Source organism: Vulpes lagopus, chromosome 24 (genome assembly GCF_018345385.1).
Source record: "Vulpes lagopus strain Blue_001 chromosome 24, ASM1834538v1, whole genome shotgun sequence".
NCBI lineage: Eukaryota > Metazoa > Chordata > Mammalia > Carnivora > Canidae > Vulpes > Vulpes lagopus.
In genome coordinates, this window is record NC_054847.1 from 14826126 (window position 1) to 14847922 (window position 21797).

Consider the following 21797-nt stretch of genomic DNA (forward strand, 5'->3'; position numbering starts at 1 on the left):
GGAGGCTCTACATTGGGTGTGGCACACTGAGAATAGTAGGATGCTGATAGTCCTTTCTTTGATTCATGAATCAGTGGTTCCACACCAGGAGAGGCAAGCTCAGAGGAATCCAGCTTGCCTGGTGTTAGGGGACTGGTGTCCCCTAACAGTGTTATGTCCTACAGTGGGGATATCCTTCAAAGAAGCTCACCACTATCCCTACTCTCAGCCTCCAGAGTCCTAACTCAGAGATTTTTGCTTAGGGAAAGAAGCGGGTCATAAAACAGATAGCTCCTAATCTCTTTCCAAAAGAACTGATTTCATTTGCAACAGAGTGTGTACAAGTTCAAACCTAAGGATGCTCTCAAGAATAATGAGAATTGTAGTGAAAGGCAATTGGAAGAAGCTTCATGGATTGATGAAGATACACCCTAGACTATAGGCTGGCTACTACAGGAGAGAAATGAAGAATAATACAGCTAGGAGGAGCCTTCTTGGGATCCGAACAAACATCAAACACTAACCACAAAAATCATTCCTACAAAAGAACCACAATGTAATTGGATTAGTTTGCAGAGGAATATATACTCCAGAGTACTGTTAAAACCCTAGAGCAATCAGATGGCAATTAGTGGAGTTTAATAGCTGTGTATGAAAGAAGTAGAAGAAAGCTTTAACAGTACCACTGCCGTGTGGTGTCATCCTAATGTGAGGAGCAACATCAGGGGATTAATACTGTGGAAAAAGGCAGGGAACAGACTTCACTAAAATAATCCAGCCAGTGAAAACAACTAAACAAGCAAATAACAGTAATAAGCCTAGGCAGTGTTGGGGGGAAGAAGACCAATACCCAGAGTTGCTGCTACATTTTATCTTAAATGTGAGTTTTCTATTTTAAAAAATTGCAAGGAATGCAAAGAAATAGAAAAGTATGACCAATAACAGGCAACAGAAACTACTTGTCAGAGTGGACAGACAACAGATTTAACAGAAAGAAGCTTTCAAGGTAGCCATTATAAACACATTCACAGAACTATTGGAAAGCATGATTAAAGAATTGTAAAGGATGGTTTAATAACAATTTTGCATCAAATATAGAATATCAATAAAAAGAAATTATTAAAAAATGAAAATTTTGGAGCTGAAAAGTACAATAAGTTAAAAAAGACAGGGGACTCAAATTAGTAGAATCAAACATGAAAGAGGGAATATTATTACCAGAAATAATATTATTTATTTCTACAGAATATTTTGAATGGTCAGAATAAAAAGAATAATATTCTTATTTCTACAGAAATAAGAAGGATTATAAGGGAATAGTATGAATAATGGATGCTAATAAATTAGACAACTTAGATAAAATGAACACATTCTTACAAATATATAAACTACCTAAACTGATTTAAGAAGAAGTAAACAATCTAGACCTAAAACAAATGAAGAGATTAAATTATTGATCAAAAAAAAATTACCCACAAAGAAAACCCCAGGCCTTGATGTCTGTACCACTGAATCCTACCAATAAGTTAAAGTAGAATTAACAGCAATTCTTCACAAACTCATCCAAAAAAAACAGAATAGGAGAGAACATCTTGCAACTCATTTTGTGAGGCCATTATTACCTTGATAACTGAACGAGGGGGGGGGTGGAGAAAGAAAGGGAAGGAAGGAAGGAACAAAGGAACGAAGGAAGGAAGGAAGGAAGGAAGGAAGGAGGGAAGGAAGGAAGGAAGGAAAGCCCAGACCAATATTTCTTGTGAATATGGATGTAAAACTGTTCAACAAAATGCTAGTAAACCATATCCAGCACTGTACAAAGGAAGTTATATGCAATGACCACATGTAATTTATCCCAGAGATGCAAGGTTGGGTTTAAAACAGGAAATCAATTGGGCAGCCCTGGTGGCTCAGCAGTTTAGTACTGCCTTCAGCCCAGGGCGTGATCCTAGGAACCCGGGCTCGAGTCCCACGTCAGGCTCCCTGTGTGGAGCCTGCTCCTCCCTCTGCCTGTGTTTCTGCCTTTGTATATATGTGTCTGTCATGAATAAATAAGTAAAAATCTTTAAAAAAAAAAAAAAGAAGAAGTTCATTCTTGCCACTTTTATTCAACACTGTACTAAATGTTCTAGCTGGAGAAATTAGCCCATTTGAGCTGCTGTAACAAAAATACTACAGACTAGGTAGATTAAACAACAAATATTTTTTTCTCACATTCCTGGAAGCTGGGAAATCCAAGAGCAAGGCACTAACAGATTCTCTATCTGGTAAGAACATATTTCCTAGTTCAATGACCAGTCTTCTCACTCTATCCTCATATGCCAAAAGAGACTAGGGAGCTCAATAGAGTCTCTTTTATATGGCTCTGCATTCAAGACTTGATCATCTTACCAAAGGCCCTACCTTCTAATACCATCACCTCAGGGATTAGGATTTAAACATGAATTTGGGGAAGATATAAACATTCAGTCAATAATAGTACTTAATGAAGAAAAATAAATAAAAGGAAATCATATTGGAAAGGAGGAAGTAAAACTATCTCTATTCACAGATGACATGATCTTATATATAGAAAATCCTAATGAGAGGCACCTGGGTGACTGAGTCCATTAAGCATTGGCCTTCAGCTCAGGTCATGATCTGGGGTCCTGAGATGGAGTCTGCTTCTGGCTCCCTGCTCAGTGGGAAGTCTGCTTCTCCCTCTCCCTTTGCCCCTCCCCCTGACTTGTGCACTCACACTCTCTCTCCCACTCACTCTCTCAAATTAATAAATAACATCTTCTAAGAAAATTTTAAAAGAAAGCCCTAATGAATCTACTAAAAAAAACTATTAGAATGAATAAATGAGCTTGGCAAAGTTGTAAGATACAACATCAATATATAAAAATCAATTGTATGTTTATACATTTGTAATAAATTATCCAAAGATAAAATTATGAAGTGCACTATTAAAAAGAATAAATTTAACAAAAAAAGTGTAAAATTTATATGCTGAAAACTATAATACATTATTGAAAAATTAAAGAACTAAATAAATAAACATGCCATGTTTATGGATCAAAAGGCACAACATTATATTAAGATGGCAATCATCCCATGTAACATTGTGTGTCAACTATGCTTCAATAAATAATAAAAATAATAAAGTTAAGTTAAATTTTAAAAGATGGTAATCATCTCCAAACCAATCCACAAATTCAAAGCAGTATCCATCAGAATCCTAGCTGACTTCATTGTAGAAATTGACAAGCCTTTTCTAAATTCATATGGAATTGCAAGGAACCCAGAATAGTTAATAAAATCCAGAAAAAGAACAAATAGGAGGGATTATACTTCCCAATTTTGAAACTTAAACAAAGCAATGGTAATCAAGACACATTGGTACCCACACAAGATTAGACGTGTAAATCAATGGAATAGAATTGGGAGTCCAGAAATAAACCTATACATCAATGGTCAATTGTTTTCCACAAGAGTGCCATGACCATTCAAAAGAGAAAGAATAGTCTTTTCAACAAATGGCACTGAAACAACTGGATAGCCACATGCAAAAGAATGGAACTGAACTTTTACTTCCTACCATATACAAAAATAAACACAAATGAATCAAAGACCTTAATGTAAGAACTAAAATATAAAACTTTCAGAAGGAAACAGAGATAAATATTCATTCATGACCTGGTTTTGGTGAGGATATGGAAAAATTGAAATGTTCATATACAGTTGGTGGGAATTTAAAATGATGCAGCCACTTTAGAATAATAAACAATTTGGCAATTCCTTGAACAATCAATATGACCAACCAGTTCCACTTCTAGGTATATACACCCAAGGTAAGTTAAAATATATGTTCATACAAAAAATTATACTTGAATGTTTACAGTACATCGTAACAGCCAAGGGTGAAAACAACCCACCTGTCCATCAACTGATGAATGGATAAACAAAATGAGGTAAATCTCTACAATGGATTCAGCCAATAAAACGAAAGAAGTACTAATACATACCATATGATGTGCCAAACTTGAAAACATTATGCTAAGTGAAAGAAGTCACAAAAGCCCATATATTCTATGATTCAATTCGTACTAAATGTCAAGAATAGGGACATCTACAGAGATAACAAGTAGATCAGTGGTTGCTATGGTTGGGAGTTTAGCAATGTGGTAATAAAGGAGTGACAGATAGCTAAAGGGGGTGGGGCTTCTGTATGAGGTGATGAATTGCTCTAAAATTCACCATAATGGTGGCTATACATATCTGCAAATATACTAAAAAAACCTTGAATTGTGTATTTTAAATAAAATAACTAGACAGTGTGTGGATTATATCTCAATAAAGCTGTTTTAAAAGTTGGAGCCAGGGTACCTGCGTGGCTCATTGGTTGAGTGTCTGCCTTTGGCTCATGGCATGATCCTAAGATCCTGGGATCAAGTCCCGATTCAGGCTCTTCACAGGGAGCCTGCTTCTCCCTCTGCCTATGTTTCTGCCTTTCTCTGTGTGTCTCTCATGGATAAATAAAAGCTTAAAAAAATAAAAATAAATTTTGAGCCATTGACTATTAGGGTCTATTTGTTACAATGGTTCAGCCTATCCTAACTAACAATATAATTGTTAGTTATTGTATAGTAATATAATCTCACAACCCAGTGAAACACTTATTTTAATGTATATGCTCTGGACTTTGTTTTGCATAAATATAATTTTAAAAACAAACCAATATTCTTTAAAATGCATTTTTCCACTTAATTATAACTATGTCAATAAATGTCTCTTTTTCATTTCATTTGATATCTAGCACTTAAACTTTTCTATTTTATTACAGTTGAAAATCTTGGTTTTGTCAAACAGCTAAATTTTTATTTTCTGTTAGCTTTTATTTTATCATAGTAGTATGAATTTTTTAGCTTCCCCTCCCCCATATTTTTGTTATGTTTTATGTTCTGAAAGATTTCCTTAACTTTATTGTACCAATTCTTTTAGCACATTTTACATCTCAACCTTCTATCTTTTTCTCTGAATATTCCTTCATTATAATATCATATTGTTTTTCATGAGTGTAAAATCTTCTCTTATGTCATTGAAGGTATTAATTACAGGTTTTGGAAGTTTTTGTCTGATCTCCACATTACCTAACTTCTCTGGGTTCTTTTTTTTTCCCCCCGTTTGTTTCTTTGTTCTTTGTGTTTCATCATAAAGGATTCTTCTAAGTATATATTATTTGTTGGCTCTCTGTTCACGTCTAAAAACAAGGCACTAAAACATGAGTGGAAGCTAAGTGTCAGAATGTAGTATGCTAACTGGTGAGCTCACTGAGTAGTGAGGGAGTATCTGTCTCCTTTGCTGTGGTTCCTGGATGTCAGCATTTGGCATTATTCTATCTTACACTAGATAGTTTCTCCAGGCAGAAGTCCTCCCACCTCCAGGCCTTCTCACTGACGGCTGCCAGCTTTCTGGTTGCTGGGAAAGGCAAGAAGTGAAGGTTATCCCACTCAGTATATAAAGTTTCCCTTGATCCCCTTTGAATCCTCTTGTCTTACCTCTCATGGCCACTCTCAGGCACTGTCCCGGGCACCTTTCTCTCTTCAGCGCATTTTGATCAGTTTTCCATCCCAAGCTCTACAATGAAGAGTCTCTTATTTAAGTCCTTAATGGCCTCCATCTTACTAAACCCAAAGAATGTTTTTCCTGTCCTCATCTTAGCCTCTTAGAAGAACTGAACACAGTTTAGTATTCCTTCTTTCCAGAAACTCTTTATTTACTCCATGACAAGAGGACTCTCTGCTACCATGTAGATTTCCCACAATCTTTGTAAATGTAAAATAAACATGCCATTCTCCTGCTTCTCAACACACTTTGAAAGTATCTGATTTCCTTATCATAACCCGCAAGGGTCCACATCACCGCTCCTCGCCTGACCCTCAGTTCATCTCTGACCACCCACTGTGCACTCACTCTGCCACAGACACCCTCACTTTCTTTCTGTGGCTCAAACATACCAACCTTGTCCCCAGGGAGAGTTTTGCACTTATGTTCTCCACTCATCACTCTTCCCTCAGATCTTCCTGAGGCTCACTCCTTCTCATTATTCAATTCTCAGCTCAAACATCACTTCCTCACCCAATCCAATGATGCATTCCCGCCACCATTATCCCAGCTACACTTATTGTATCAATTTCTTCTGCCACCATGACATTTAAAATTATGTGATATTTTTAATTTACTCCATGTCAGAATTCTCCCACAAGAATGGAAGCCTACGTGGACAAAGGTGTTGTCTGCTTTGCTCACTAGTGTCATCAAACGGTGCCTGGCATGCAGCAGACGCTTGATAAGTGTTCACTGTGTGAGGGAGTAAAGTGGCTTTGCAGCCATGCACTGAGCTCTCCATGAGAAATCACTGCAGTACAGCTCAATAAAGGATCTGTTTTCAGCTCAGACTACCACCTAAAAGGAACTCTTCCCAACAGAACAGATTTAAATTACCCTTGACCACCAAGGTTCCTAGAACTACTCAGCACTTCACAGAACTTACTTTTACCTAGAAAGTCAGGGGACATATCTCATGCAGCCATTTCCCATCAGTAGAAAAACAGGCAACTAGGAAGAAATAATATAATTTTGAAAAATTAGTTACAATAAATTCGGCACTTTAAAACAGAACTTTGGACAAGTACACAAGTAAATAATAAGAATTTCACACAGATAAGTGCAGTATGCAATAAGCAGAAGAATATCCAAAGTACTCTAAAAGAGGGCCTGTTCTCTTGGTCTCACTGGTCTGAGGTTCCAGCCACTTTCTCAGTGTGAAAGAATTAAAAGTTGCCACCAGAATTTGCTATAAGCCTTTTAGTTTTCAAGTTATATAAATATGCAAAGTGAACTATATAATAGAATGCTGATGGATTAGTCAATGTCAAAAAATTCTGACTTAAAGACATTTTTTCAATATTTCATACATACAGTACCCAGATGAACAGTGCTGTGATTTCTTAAAAATTTGAACATGTTTTGGCCTTTTTAATTCTACTTTAAGGAAGTTAACCAAAGGAAATAATTAAGCATGTGCATTAATTTTATGAGGATAGTCATTACACCATCATTTATAAAAGCAATCTAAATGTCCAACAACAGGGGGCATCTGGCTGGCTCAGTGGGTAGAGCATGTGACTCTTGATTTTGAGGCTGTGAGTTCAAGCCTCATGTTGAGTGTGGAGCCTACTTAAAATCCATAAATAAATAAATACATACATACATACATACAAACCAACAATAGGAGATGGAGTATAGCCATTTACAAAATCATTCCATGGATAAATATTTACTGCCATAGAATGAGTTCATTAGGTTGAAAAAGGCAGGTTACAAAGCAGTGTGTTCCCATTGTATTTACACAATATTATATAACGTAAACTTAAAAAAGAGTAAAGAGGCAAGGAAGGGCATACACTGGACTGAGATTCTAAAGAAAGATAGCAATTTTATACAAGCTTCTTTATGTGTTTTTTCTTTTTTATTTTTTTTAAGATTTTATTTATTTATTATGAGAGACACAGACAGAGAGGCAGAGACATAGACAGAGGGAGAAGCAGGCTCCCTGTGGGGAGCCTGAATCAGAACTCGATCCCAGGACCCTGGGATCACACCCTGAGCCAAAGGCAGATGCTCAACCCCTGAGCCACCCAGATGCCCCTGTGTTTTTTTCTTTATCTTAATCTAAATTTTTTCTTATAATAAATAAGTGGGTAATAAATAGCTGTTACCACTGCAATATGAAAAAAGCCACAAAATGAAAATTGAAATTTTGTTGATGATCAGAATGGGCCCAATCAAATTAAAAGGTTTATTCCACCCCAAAGTGCCATATACCACACACACATGGATGACACCAACCTTTAAGCCAAAAATAGCCTGACAGAGTCCACCCAACACCTCCAGATCAGATGTTTCCCAGCTCTTCTCATCTGATGCTCACCCCACGAAGCCCTCTCCATGCTCTCCCTCTAGCATCCCATCAGTCCTTGCTTTCTTCCCCAGAGGCTCCTATCTCAGTCTAATGCTGAAACAAAATATGATAGACTGGATGGCTTAAACAGCAGACCTTTATTCCTCAAGTTCTAGAGGCTAAAAGTCCAAACCCAGGGTGCTAATTCAGTTCCTGGTGAGAGCTCTCTGCCTGGCTTGCAGATGGCACCTTTTCCTTCTCTTCACATGGCCTTTCCTCAGTGTGTGCAAGCAGGGAAAGAGATCTCTCTCTTCCACTACTTATAAACCCATTAATACCATCTTGTATGATCTTATATAACACAAACTGCCTCCCAAAGGCTCCACCTTCAAATATCATCACTTTGGGGGTTAGGCCTTCAACACACGAATGAGGGAGCAGGGTACAACACACACTCCATAACACTCCCCTTAATTACACACGAATGTTTTCCAGGACTCTGTCCTGATGCCTTACACATTCTCCATAATAACACACATTGATGGTTTCCATCCTTTTTTTTTTTTTTATCTCAAATATGTCGAAAAGATTCAAACTCCAAATCCAGAACTACATTTCCCCCTGAGTCCCACAAACAGTTCCAACTGACATGCCCTAAAGTGTCTATCCTTTTTCAATTCTGCTTCTTCACCATATTCACCAGTATGGTAGATGCATGGCATGACCATCCATCCACCCATTTTTCCAGGTTGAAAGACTAGCAACAGATGGCCTAGACTTTTTTTCCTTTAACCCATAATGGCTAGGCACTCATTTTGTATCAGAAACCTTAGCATCTCCTGCCCATAAAAAGACAGAAAGTACATAAGAGGTGTTCAGACCCTGAAGCACTGGCAGAGCAAAGGGGAAAATTGCTCAATCCAAAATCTCAAGACTCAGAATTCAGAGCTTAGTGTGACTTGCTTCATGTGGAACTATCAGAGGCTTTAGGTACTGATATGGCCAGGCCACAAAACCCACAGCCCTTGGCCTCCCTAACCTGGTGGACATCTCACTGAGGTCGACTACCAAAACTTTCAAAATACAGGACCCCTCTAGAAGCAAGAGAGGCAGTAGCATGTCACCAATGGCATATCATCTTCTTACTCCTTACCTGAGGTGTTGTGAGCAAAGCAAAAGCAATCTTGGACTGAATTGAAGTCTTGCTTCTTACCGGATTTGTCCTAACTCACACTGGTCCTAGAGGTTTCCAGAACACGTCACAAATTTCCTTTTCCTATTCCTCTTCCCTCCTGCTCCAGCCATTTTCATCCAGATTAAAGCTTAGCTCCTAGTTTCTTTCTTCACTCAAATCTCTTCCTACTCCCAATTATTGTCCATTTTGCCCCAGGAATGGTCTTTCCAACATGTAAATCAACACATTTTACCCATTGAAACCCCTGGGATTGCTTCCCATTATCCTCTTTATGACCAGACTCCTGCTTGCCTGCCCACACCTCCACACCTCATTCTTACTCAGTCTTGCCAAATTTGCTGTTCCAAGCAAGCCACATTTCCTCTGTCACCTCTAATCCTTGCACATGCATTTATTTTCACTGGGTCTCCCTGTTCTCAGCCTCCCAGCTCCTCTCCCACCTAAGAACTTCCCAGGGAGCCCTCCTCAACACCGCCCCCAGAGATTTCAGAGTCCCTTTCTACTTGTCCTTGTTGTACCTTATATAGCCTCTAAGGTAGCCAGGCCTTGCCATATTTTGTGGATCTCTCTCTCATCCATGATGTAAACACTTAGGAAAGAGCTCTGGAGTCTTCTTACCTTTCTTCACACTTGTATTTTTGCACTTAGATGGTAGGGGGCCTACCTGTGATACTTGGAAATCAGGAGAGTCAGAATAATCCAAATATGGAAAGACATAAGATACTGGCCTGAAGAGATTTACAACCTTCTGTAATATGGATTTGGTGATTTTCCAATACCCAAAGAGAAGGAAATATTGGAGCTTTTCTTAGCAAATAAACCCATTTATTTCCTTAGCTAATAAACCTACCCTTCCTTAGCAAATAAACTCCAAAAAAAAATGACCCTTGGAAAACAAATCCCATAGGAAGCCTTGTTAATCAGGGGCTCTGAGATGTGACCTGCCCAGGCAGCTACTGGACCTCTTCTGCCATTTTATATTTCCTCTTTAATCAAATCCCTGGATGCTACAGTTCTCAACTTGCAGAGATTTAAAAGGCACTTTGATTAATGGACTTGATCAGTGTCCGCTCTTGTTTAACCACGGTGTTCTCCTCCACGTTTCACATTTCACACCCACATAGCACCATTCCCCTTTTATTACAGGAACTGAAGAATGTGATGGCCTGCCAGACAGCAGAGTAATTTATGAAAAATATATTTTTAAAGGGAGAGTGTATTAAAACTTGAAAAGAACTCAGTGCCTGTTGCTATTTTAATTTTAAATAGGCTATGCAAATAATTAAATGTCAGGTCATATTGACACCATCAAATTTAGGAGAGTAGAGATTGTATACAACCCCAGAGTGCTAGGGAATATTAAATCAGATCAGATTTACCAGGGCACTGAAACATATCTTGCTTTTGACATGAAATAACAGTATCGATTGGGTTAAAAATGAGCCAATTTTCAAAAACCTCTACCTGCTACAAATGTTTCCCTATATTCCTATATTTAAAAAGAGATAAAAAGAAATCAAGATGAATTTGTAACTATATATTTAAGCACTAAATCCCTCTTTGGTCTTTTATTTTTCTCAAGCCTCTCCTGCCTTACACTAGCCTATTTCAAATATTGACTTCCAAGAAAGGATGGATGAGAACAGCCAATATTCAGGGCTAAGGTAATGGATGCTGCTCACCTTACTTAAAACAGTTTAATTTGGATATTCACCTGAACTTTGCTCACGGCTTTGTACATTTGAATTGTAATTGGTCACAACAATGTGACTATGTACTGTGTACTATGGTGCAGCTATCCTAGATTAATAGGAAAGTAAAAAATCCCTTAAAATGGCACAGAAAAAAAACACAAGTGGTGAAAGAAATAAATATTTGCTGTGGAAAGAATTGTATAATGTCATAGAAGTTCTGTGATGAATGAGACACTATGATACTTTTGAGTAAAGGAGAAAACAGCAGAAAATGTGCCTTTCTCCTTTTAAATTCTTAATTCTTTTAAATTAGTAATTAAAGGAAATTCCTATTTCCAAAGTACCTAACAACTAATCAAGCTGAATTAAGTTTCATGTCAGGAGGAAACCAGTTTTTTATCTGGATTAGTTATCCAATGCCTCAACCCTATGATGACAAAAACTTGGCACTAACATCATGACTTGTCTATCTATTCACCATCCACTTAGCCATCAATTCCACACACATTTATTGATAAATTTATTGATAAATAAGCACTCTAATAAGCACAGACATTGTAGTGGACAAGAGAAACAAAACCCTTGCCCTCACAGAACTCACATTCTAGTAGGAGAAGCAGCAATGCACAAGAAAGACTGATCATTTCAGATCATGAGAGGTGCTAGAAATACAGTTAAGCAAGGAAAGGTGATAGAGTATGGCTGAGAGTATGGGCGAGGGATGTCACTTTAGCTTGGGTGGTTAAAATCCTCTCTGTAGAGGTCACTTTTGGGGAGGAACTTGGCCACTGAGGGAGGGCCAGCCATAGCATATCTGACATCTGACTGGCTATGGATAAGCCCTTTGCAAAGCATGCTGGGGGATGTAGAAAAAAGCCAAGGTAAAAAACAATTCCATATAACTATGGCAACACATCTAACATCAAACACCACATGATTCTGAAACACAGTATGGAAGGAAGACTTGGAATGCTTGGATTCTGGTGTTCCTCTTAGCATCTTTGTCTCCTCATCTATAAAATTCTTTTACGGTCCTATGGTCAATAATTCTAGCTAAAAAGTAGAATAGGTTTTTAAACAATTGGAGAGATAAGGTTGATTAAAAAAAAAGAAGTCTTTTTGCGAAGGAGGTCATTTGAATAGCCAGATGAGAAATAAGAGATAGCGATGCCTTCCTGAAGGGTTGGTGATTTCAGAAAAAGCCATAATCAGCCCCTAGTTCTTCAAACAGCTTCAACTACCACAATCCGAAGCAGTTTTCACCTTGAATTCTGGATGAAAATTAATTGGTGTGATCTTCTCAGATATACATATTTTTTAGAATCATCAACACCCCAATATGTCATCTGGTCATCTCAGAACACAAAGGGCTGCACAAAGGCAAATCACAATGCTGTGGAATAAAGAGGAAAGAGTTGTCAGGGATTCATATTAAAGAATTCACCTTTTGCTGCCTGACAACAGGAGAGCCAGCAGAGAAGTGCCACAGGAGAAAATTACAGGCTTGCATGGTAATGATGGGTCTGGATCAAGATTCAGGCATTTAGTTCAAAAAATCCTGTTCGTGCTTCACAATGGCATTAAAAACAGGTCCCGAGTGCATGAAAATATCCCCTGTTTTACAAGCAGTAGTTCAAGTTTGGGTCATTAGCCATAATACAAATACTTACATGCTACTGTGATATTGTGAGTTTGGATGATAAATGATTGAAATTCACTTTGTGGGGACAAAGTGCTTCATAAATACTTAAACTCTAGAGAGACTTCAACTTAGAGTTACTCACTTCATCTGGACTTCTTATCCAAATCACACAGGGTCCCTGTTCTGTCTGTAAAGATTTCATGTTCTGCATGAGCCTCTTCACAGTTCCCACTGCGGCTGATGGGTACTGGTTTGGATCTTGCCATTCCGGCAGACCAAGAGATCCAGGACAAGCTAGAAATGGTCTTTTGAGTAATTTCTGATTCATGAACAGCCCTGATGACATATTACTTTTCAGTTTTTCCATACTCTGAAAAAAAAAAAATGGAATTATCTCTGGGACTCATCCCAGATGACAGGGATGGATAGTTTTATGGGAAGATGCTTTCTCCAGAGAAAAGCTCATACTACCAATCCAATGCTTTAAGCCCACAAACTGTTCATTGGCCAAGTTACAGCCCCCACTTCTCAGTCAGGAGTTAAACGGGAGGATAAACAAAGGCTCACATTCTCTGGGAACATATATGAAAAGGCAGTGCTGACATCATCTTCTCTATCTCCTTCCTTAAAGACACTCAACATGGCTTTGGCCTATACTCTAGAGAGCCTTTAGGAGCAGGATGCAATTGTACTGGCCAGAGAATTCATGGTTAGTGGCAAAACACATCAGCGATACTACTCCCTCTTCCTAGTCCTCAATCTTCTCATTTATAAAATGAAGGTTTGCACCTGTCTTATAAAGCTTTAACTTCCATGGTAGCCTGTTTGGTGGATAAGCCTTCTGGGTATTCAAAACTCATCTCTGGCACTTACAGTTTCTACAGGCTGATCTCAATTTACTTGCTTATGTAATAAAATAATGCTACTTCACAGGATAACTGTAAAAAACAAAATTAAGCATGTGAGCATTAAACCACAGTGAGCTGTTTTACCTTATGTAGCAAGACATCTTATATTACCACCCAGCATAGTCCCCTACCCATGGAGGTGCTCACTAAATGCTAGACTTATTACTTGTTGGACTTAAGCTGAGAACAAAATTGAGCCCTCGGGGTAACCCAAACTCTGTTTGAATGAAGAGTTTATGTGAACCATCTCTGTTGAAGGTGGTAATCTCAGGCGAATCACACCTCCCAACTCCTGAAATCTGGTTAGAGCACCCAGGCATGCAACATGAGGGATCCGTGTTAAGAGAAAAGGAAAAACAGGCGCCTAGGAGTGCATAGTAAGTATATATATATATCTGTTCCATTATTTTCATGTCTTAACACCATTTTATTATATCTCATGATTTTGTGGGCCTGGAATTCAGGCCAAGTTTAGCTGGAGGACATTTCAGTTCCACATGGCATTAACTGAGGTCATTTTAGATTTAGTGGTATTTAGATGGTGAGCTGGCTGGACTGAAGGGGTCAAGACAGTTTCACTCATATTTTAGGAGCCTTGGCAGGAATGGCTGGTCGTCTGGAAGGTCGGATGCTATTGAAAAACCATCCAATAGCTTGATGGTCAACTGGAGCACCTGAATGCAACTATGCCAACATAGTAGTCTCAGGGTAGGCAAACTTCTTACACAGTAGCTGAAGTCTCGAGGCAGTATTATAAGAGACCAAGACAGGAATTACAAGGCTTCTCCTGACCTAGCTTTGGAAGGCAGGCACTGTTGCTTCAGTCACATTCTATTGGTCTACTGGTTCTATTGAATGACTGAGGCTGATCCAGATTTTAGGGGACAAGTATCTTTAATTTACCTCACTCCTGAGCCTCAGTTCTGCTGCATAGAACCAGCTATGGGTACCATCCATTTCATCTTCTCAACCTTCCCATTGTCACCACCAGTGTCTTCATCATGTAATGAGAATGCCAAGTCTGAGATGTCACCAGGGCAACAGAAACCTCAACAGGTAAGGACTGAAGGACCCTCTGGTTTGCCACAATCTTGAAATTTGGGCTGTGTCCAGCCAGCTTTCATTACCCAAGAACCTTCCCACAATCTCTGGTCCACAGAGACAAATACTGTCAACAGGAGGTTCAACGGAGGCTGGCACTTCCTGGGTTGCTCCCTATCACCTAATGTTGATGTCAGGCATGCTGAAATGAGAAGGGAGTCAATCTTCCTCAGAGAGGACAGTAAAATTGGGCAGTCAAAAGGCTGTGTCTGGGGATCGCTGAGTGGCTCAGTGGCTTGGTGCCTGCCTTCAGCCCAGGGCATGATCCTGGAGTCCCAGGATCAAGTCCCGCATCAGGCTCCCTACATAGAGCTTGTTTCCCCTCTGCCTGTGTCTCTGCCTCCCTCCCTCTCTCTCTCTCTCTCTCTCTCTCTCTCTCTCTCATGAATAAGTAAATATATATATAAAAAAAAAGGCTGTGTCCTTCCGCAGTTGGTAGCCATCATGCAAGAGGGACCCAAGGCTGCTCAGAGTTGTCAGGGTGCCCATGCCCTCTTCATTCATATTAGCACCCAGGGTCTCACAACACAGAAGTTTAATTTTTCATATACTTCATTCGTAGTTAGTTGGCTATGGCTTTGTTCTGCATCATCTTTACTCCAGGACCAAGGCTGGGAAAACAGCTTCTATCCGGAACATTGTCAGTTGTCATAGCAGAGGGAAAGGTGAACACTGTGGTTCTTAATCCTTCTGTTCAGAAGTGGCTCCTATCACTTCTGACACTCAATGTCATTAGTCAGAGTAAATCAAATGGTCACCTGAATACCAAAGGACCAGGATGTAGAGCCCTCGCACCACAGAAAGAGGTCCTGCAGAGAAGGGTGCCACAATATTTGGTGAATATTAACATAATCTACCACAGTCTGCACTCTGTACCCCAGACATGCAGTTCCCTTCCCTGTGCATGTAAGAGGACACTTACACCCTCTAAGGGAGACAACCTCAAATTCCTCTCCAGGTACTGTTCTGAACTCTCAAAGTCCAGGATCCATGAATAAGACATTAGCACCTCTATAGCAGGTTTAGATATGCCTCCTTTAAATGGGGACACTTCAAAAATTAAGTCACTTGCTCCCACAGACAAACTCAATATGCAATTAGGGACAGGGACACAATAAACACTCCCATTTGGAAGTGGAAGCATGGGAGTCTTTTACCAGTCACTGAACCACAGTGAGTCTACAGTCCCTCCAAATAGACATTACAAGCAGCCCCTTGTCCTAAAGGTGGGTCACATTCCTTGATGAGCTCCCACTGATTCTTTTCCACCCGGATAAATTCCCCAGTCCTTGTTTTCCATGGTCCTTGGCTCTACCCACTGAGAGTTCCCTCCTTTTTCACTATCCTCCTCTGCTATATCCAAAAAGGAATATGGTTTCTTTGGGGATTAAGCAGAGCCCTCAGGCTGCTCTCTACCCCTAAAATGTCAGGGGGGAGGGTCAGAGTTTGTTTTAAGTATCAAATGGGTACAGTCTCTTTTACTCTGAGCTGGTGGCTTTTTTTTTTTGCCCATACCATTCTCTTAAAATGTTAGTTGGTTTCTTATATGTTTGATTCTATTCAACCCCAAGGATCTGGAAAGATAATAATAAAATTACTACTTTTGCCTTAAGTTCCTCAGTTTGGGGTTGGTTTGTTACATAGCTACAGATAAATGGTACAAAACTGCTAAAAAGTATAGATACTCAGGCCCAGGCAAGGCCAACTGAATCAGAATCCCTGGTGTAGAAGTCTGTACCTCACTGATTCATCCCTCCAGGTGATGCTGTTGATGCTGAGGGTTGAAACACTGCTGATCTTCTGTGGGGAAACAGGGAAGAAAAACAAAGGGTTACACCAAAAGTCACCTTTGGCTTATCCAATATAAGGAACTACCTTTTGTTGTTTTGTTTTGTTTTCCCATCACATTCACTTAACAGTCAGATATAACCAAGTAGATAAAGAGTTGGAAGGTAAAGAGTTGGAAACTACATCATAGGAAGAAGTACTAGGGGCCTGGGAAGGTATTTAATGCAGAGAAGAAAAGTTGAAAGGGAGCGTTTAGTTGTCTCCATGTATTTAAATGGGTCAGGAAAGCTTTCTTTGCTTACCAGAAATCAATAGTAAGCCATTAGATAGAAATTGCAAGGATTACGATTACACTTGATATAATTTATTGTAATAAGATGGAGAAAGTAGTATTTTCTTAGCAGCTGTCACCAGAATTTGTAACTAGGGCAAGGATTTGGGCTTTTCACAAATAGCCTGGTGCTCTCTCATTCTGAGCACATGGCAGAATCGCATTTCCTCACCCCTTTGAGGTTAGGAATGACCAAATGATTCATTTTGACCAAAAAAAAAAAAAAAAATTGTGATTGGAAATGCTGTAATTCCAGAAGAAAACTTCAAGCATCAGTGTGCAAATGGTCACATCCCCTTTCTTTCTGTGATGTTTAGATAGTAGAGGCACCTTAGCTTGGGTCAAGAATGGGGATGTGAAGTAGGGCCCCCAAAGAGGATTGCTGGGTAAATTATAGGATTTTCAGCTAAATTTGAAGTTCACAAAATTATAATAATTGTTAGTATGCATTTTGGGGGACATACTTATTCCAAAAAAAATTACTGATTATTTGACGGTGTCCCATATTTTTCCCTGCTATTTCCTGGCAACTCTACCCCCCAAATGATGCACACAGGCCACACAGCATTTAGAAGAAATAAACCTTTGTTATTTTAAGCTGTAGCGACTTGGGAATTGTTTGTCACAATAACTTAGCCTAAACTGACTTAATGATTTCTCATGTTTGATACGAGAATATCTTGATGAAGCCTAAGTGTGGCCCTAATATGTGAAAGTAGGTGGGAAGCTTCTCTGCATAATAAGGGAGAAAACTGAGAGCTCCAAGACATACTTTGAGAAGGGGAGATGGATATAAAAATGTTAAAACAGAGCCTCAACCATCAGAGAATTTCTTATCTACTTGAAAAATAAGAGGACATGATGGTAGAGAGTAGTCTTGAGGTTATAGAGGTCACCGTGGGTTTGGAATAGGCACTGAAGGACTTCATGGAAAAAGTAGGCTTGCCTGCCCCATGAGCCCTGACTTCAGGGCAGGGCTGGAGATAAAGCTCTAGGTGGCAACTTGGACTCAAGTCACAGATCTGCTGTGACGCTGAGAGACTGACCGTATTCCATGACGCAGACACCAGTGCCCGCCCCCGCCACCCCGGGCCCCTGGCAGCTGGGGAGGATGGTGATGGAGAGCTGACATTGCAATGCCCAAACCCAAATATTTTTGCTAACTTTTGTTTGAAACATCAGTGTTACAGGAAAGGCTTTTGAGAGCAAGGGCCTGGGTCTTTCATTTCTCAGGCCACAGGCCCCCCCGTTAGCACATGTGGGTGTGAAATAAACATACAAGTCATTGATGGGGGGCGGGTCATAAGTAGATTTTGAGACCCTTTAGCCGCCACAGCAACTCCTTTTGGCCACCAGGGGGCAGCATAATGTCATGAACTATAAACTGCGGTGGGACCTTCAGAATCAGGATGGACGTGATTCCCATAAATCATCAATTGGTCCTGGGACGCCAGGCTCTGCCAATATTTTCCTGGACCCACTGAAAAGGGAGATAGACAATCATTTTTTCTTTCCCTATAAAGCTATATTCATCCTATTTAGAAGGACTACCCTTTATTCTGAGATTTTTTTTTCTTTCCCCATTTTTTTTTTACCATTAAAACATCCTTTCTTTCATGTGGTAGGGTTTTTATTTATTTTTTTTACTTTCTTATTTAACAATGTAAGTAATGGCAACCTTCCAGTGTTTCAGATTGCTCTCAATAAATGGTTTTTTTAGGTCTGTGAAATCAACAGTCAGGAGATCTCTTAGTGTTGAATGTCAGAATCAGACAGGGCCCCATAACAGGAAAAGAGGAATAGATGAACCTTGGGTCCCCGGGGCCCTCGGTCCTGCCACCCATTGCTCTTTCCTTTGTGCTCACAACCCCGGCCCCTGCCCTAGCCAATGAGCCAGCACAGGAGCCTTCTGCTCCCTCCCTGCCCAACCTCCTCCTCTGACCTGAAACCTCTTCGGGGGAAGAATCTGCTATCAGCAGCTCAGACCTCAGTGAGAATTTAAATCGCTCCTTTTCCCTCCCAGAAAATTTTCCTCCCATGTCTTATCTCTGATTCCAGAATGCAGGTGTGTGTGGCCAGTTCAAGGGACCTCAGGCTTCTGCAGAGGAAGATACGAAAGTGAAAGGCAGTCAGTGAGGTAATAAAAACCACACCACCCAAGGGACTTCCAGATCCCACCCTGCTTTATTAGGGAAGCTACAAGAGCCCCCACCCCCACCCCAAAGCATGTGGACCATTTCCTCAGACAGAGTGGCCCCAAATGTTTATTCTTCCTTCACCTTTTTGGAAAATCCTAAGTCACATCTGTAAGTGCTTATAGTATTTCAGTCCTGATGACAGAGTCCATTGGAACAGGTGCAGTGCAGCCAACGGGCAATGTCCCAACACATAAAGGGTCTGCTTCGGGCACAAACAAGACACGCTGTCCATTGTGCATTGTGGAGAACTGTAGCATTTTCAGTAATGATTATACCCAACAAATCAACAAGCCTGCGCTGAAACCTGACATCGTGGGGGCAGCCATGCTCGTGTTACGAGGGAGACAAAGAAGTATGAGGCACAGTGAGGGCTGCCATCAAAAATACTCCAAAACAAGTGCCAGAGTTGAAAAGGAGATAACAGTGTGTTTGGGAGACTTGGAAAGTTTTCCTTTGCTAGTAGGATTTTGATAGGAAACCGCAAAGGTCCAGCCTGATGTAAGGACTCCAGTAGGAAGGACAGGGCTGTGCTCAGAGCACAGGGCCCAGTCCCTTTTGGCCATGATGTCAGGCATGTAGCAGGGAAAACTGGAAATGATAATGAAGGACAGGAGGGCTTGGCAAGCAGGCAGAGGAGCGCCTGAATCCCACTGCCACAGCAGACCACTCAGTGGCCGTGGCCGACTCCCTGTTTGATACCCTAAGCCTCAGCTCCTTAAGCAGCAGCAAATTTTAGCCCACAAACCTAAAGCAGTAAGAAAAGTTTAATGGTCATCATTACTTTTCTTACTCATTTTCTGTCTTAGACCTCCTTCATCTTGATGTCTGAAATGTCATTGCCCGTAGTCCGGGCTCCCACTCTAGGCGTCCGTGCCACCGTGGGCCCATCCAGTGCTCAGGCCTGCTCTGTGTGCTGGCATCTACAGAGACCTCTCCACCTCCCTGCTCGTCAAGTGTGACCATGCTAAGTGCCTCTCCATCATCCTTGTTCCTGTCAGGACAGCTGTCAGAACAAAGCCCTACAACCTGGGTGGCTTAAAATAAGAGACACTTATCTTCCCACAGGCATGGAGGCTGGGAGTCTGAAATCAAGGTGTCAGAAGGGCCAGGCTCCTTCCCCAGGCTCTGGGACAGAATCTTTCCTCATCTCTTTGTCACCCCTGGTGGTGGCTGGCAGTTCTGGACGTTCCGTGGTTCTGCCTCCATCTTCACAGGGCACCTTCCCTCTGCGTGTACAGCTCTGTGTCCAAATTTCCCTTTTCTTAAAAGGACACCTAAAGCATCGGATTAGGGGCCACCTTAAATCCAGTATGACCATATTTTAATAGATTATATCTGCAAAGACCCTGTTTCCAAATCTGGACACATGGCAAAGCCCCAGGTAGACACGAGTCTGGAAGGGCACTGTGCTGCAGTACACTCTCTGAGAGGTGCCTGCAAGCCACAGATCTCCCCCGCTGGCTCTCTGGCCCTCTGCTCTGGGGTGAGAATACAACCCTCTCCTCTCTGAGGTTTTCGCCCCCCTCCTGTGCTTTCATCAAGGGGGCTCAAGGCCCTCATCCTGAGAGCGCGCAAAACCATCCTTGCCGGGGGAGTTGCAGAAGGCACGAAAGAGTAAATGTGTCTCCCTGCTCAGAGGCCCAGTCTCTCATCGCCCCAGCTACTCTCTCCTCTTTCCCCATCCTGAGAACATTGTATTTATCTACATCTTCTATCAGCTCAGGCCTGAACTTCTGAAACTCAGAAACCAAGAGAAGACTTCTTTTCCCCAGAACTTTGCCTTTCCTGACATGTGTCTCACTGGCTAAAGGGGACAAGGGAATCTGGTAAGAAAACAACAGCAACAAAATGATTAGTAATTTGAAAATATTATCGCACTGCCCCAAATCACCTAGCTCACTGTGTGCGTGGGGGGGGGGGGGGGGGGGGGGGGCTAGCCTTGTCCCTGGTGTGTACATTCCAGTCAGCCAGGATGACTGGGTGTGAAAGAAACATGCAAGTCATTGATGGGAGGGGCTCCTTAGTATATTTTGAGACCCCTTCAGCTGCTACAGAAACTCCTTTGCATTTTACATTCAGAGCCAAGACCAGGAAAAGTCTTGAATAAACCAGGACCCAGGGGCCACCCAACAGTAAAGACCAGTGACCCTCCCATTCCAAGGACACTACGCAACCCGGGGAGACTGCTGCTTGGGCCTTTGAATCCAAACTGTTGAACAATGAGTGAGTCTCTCCAACAAAGACTTTCCTTTATGGGACAGCTGGTTACATTTCAGAGCACTCAGCAGTGCCGAGCCGACTCCAGAGGAATAGCACAAGGGTGGCACCGAGGGCTTTTATGACTAAGGCTCTTGGGAGCTAAACTCACAACAGTCCTTCCCTCCCTGGGAGACTTCTCTAAGACTCTATACCACGTAGCTCTCCCCATCACAAAAAAATAAAAATAAAAATAAAAAAATAAAAAATTTAAAAAAAAGACACTTTGACTTCAGTCTCCTATTCTTGAAAATAAAAACACTGGAGCCGCCCCCACGCCACCCTGCAGCGCTCCCACCCTGAGATTGGTTCTTACCAAGCTCCCTTTCCTTCCACAGTAGCCAGAGCAGGCATCTGATTCTGTAGCTGGTCTGTGGGGTGGAAAAAACAATGTGGATTTCCACAACTGAAACCTAATTTCTGGTAGGAAGGTACCATCTGGTGGATATCTGGAAAACTGCTCACGTCCTGCATGTGAAAATGAGCGTCTGAGGGCAGCTTGTGTAGCAGCAGGCCAATGGAAATGTGACTTCAAGGCAGGATGAGAGTTCTGCATTCGAGTATAAATACATGACCCCACCTACAGACAGTTATCCTTAGAACCAATCAGAAGTATCCAGAAGAGTCTTCTCTGTTTTCTGGCCTCATCTGTCCAGTTTCCCATGAATTCGAGCAGCTATTCATGGTCTGTTCTCTTCCTCTCAAAGTATAGTTATCGCTTCTCTTTATCAGAAATTTCCCCATGAAGGCTTTATGTTGAGAA

General features: G+C 41.0%; 1 long non-coding RNA gene across 2 annotated transcripts; it reads right to left on the bottom strand.

Moving 5' to 3' along the window:
* Positions 1–13781: 13781 nt before the first annotated feature.
* On the bottom strand, positions 13782–21797 carry LOC121482170. Of its 2 annotated transcripts, XR_005985531.1 has the most exons (6): positions 21351–21797; positions 18860–20052; positions 17977–18678; positions 16200–16261; positions 15220–15270; positions 13782–14354 (listed from the first exon to the last, which is right to left on the bottom strand). It is a non-coding gene; the product is annotated as an uncharacterized LOC121482170 (long non-coding RNA). The 2 variants fall into 2 exon arrangements; XR_005985530.1 differs by having other exon boundaries at positions 13782–15270.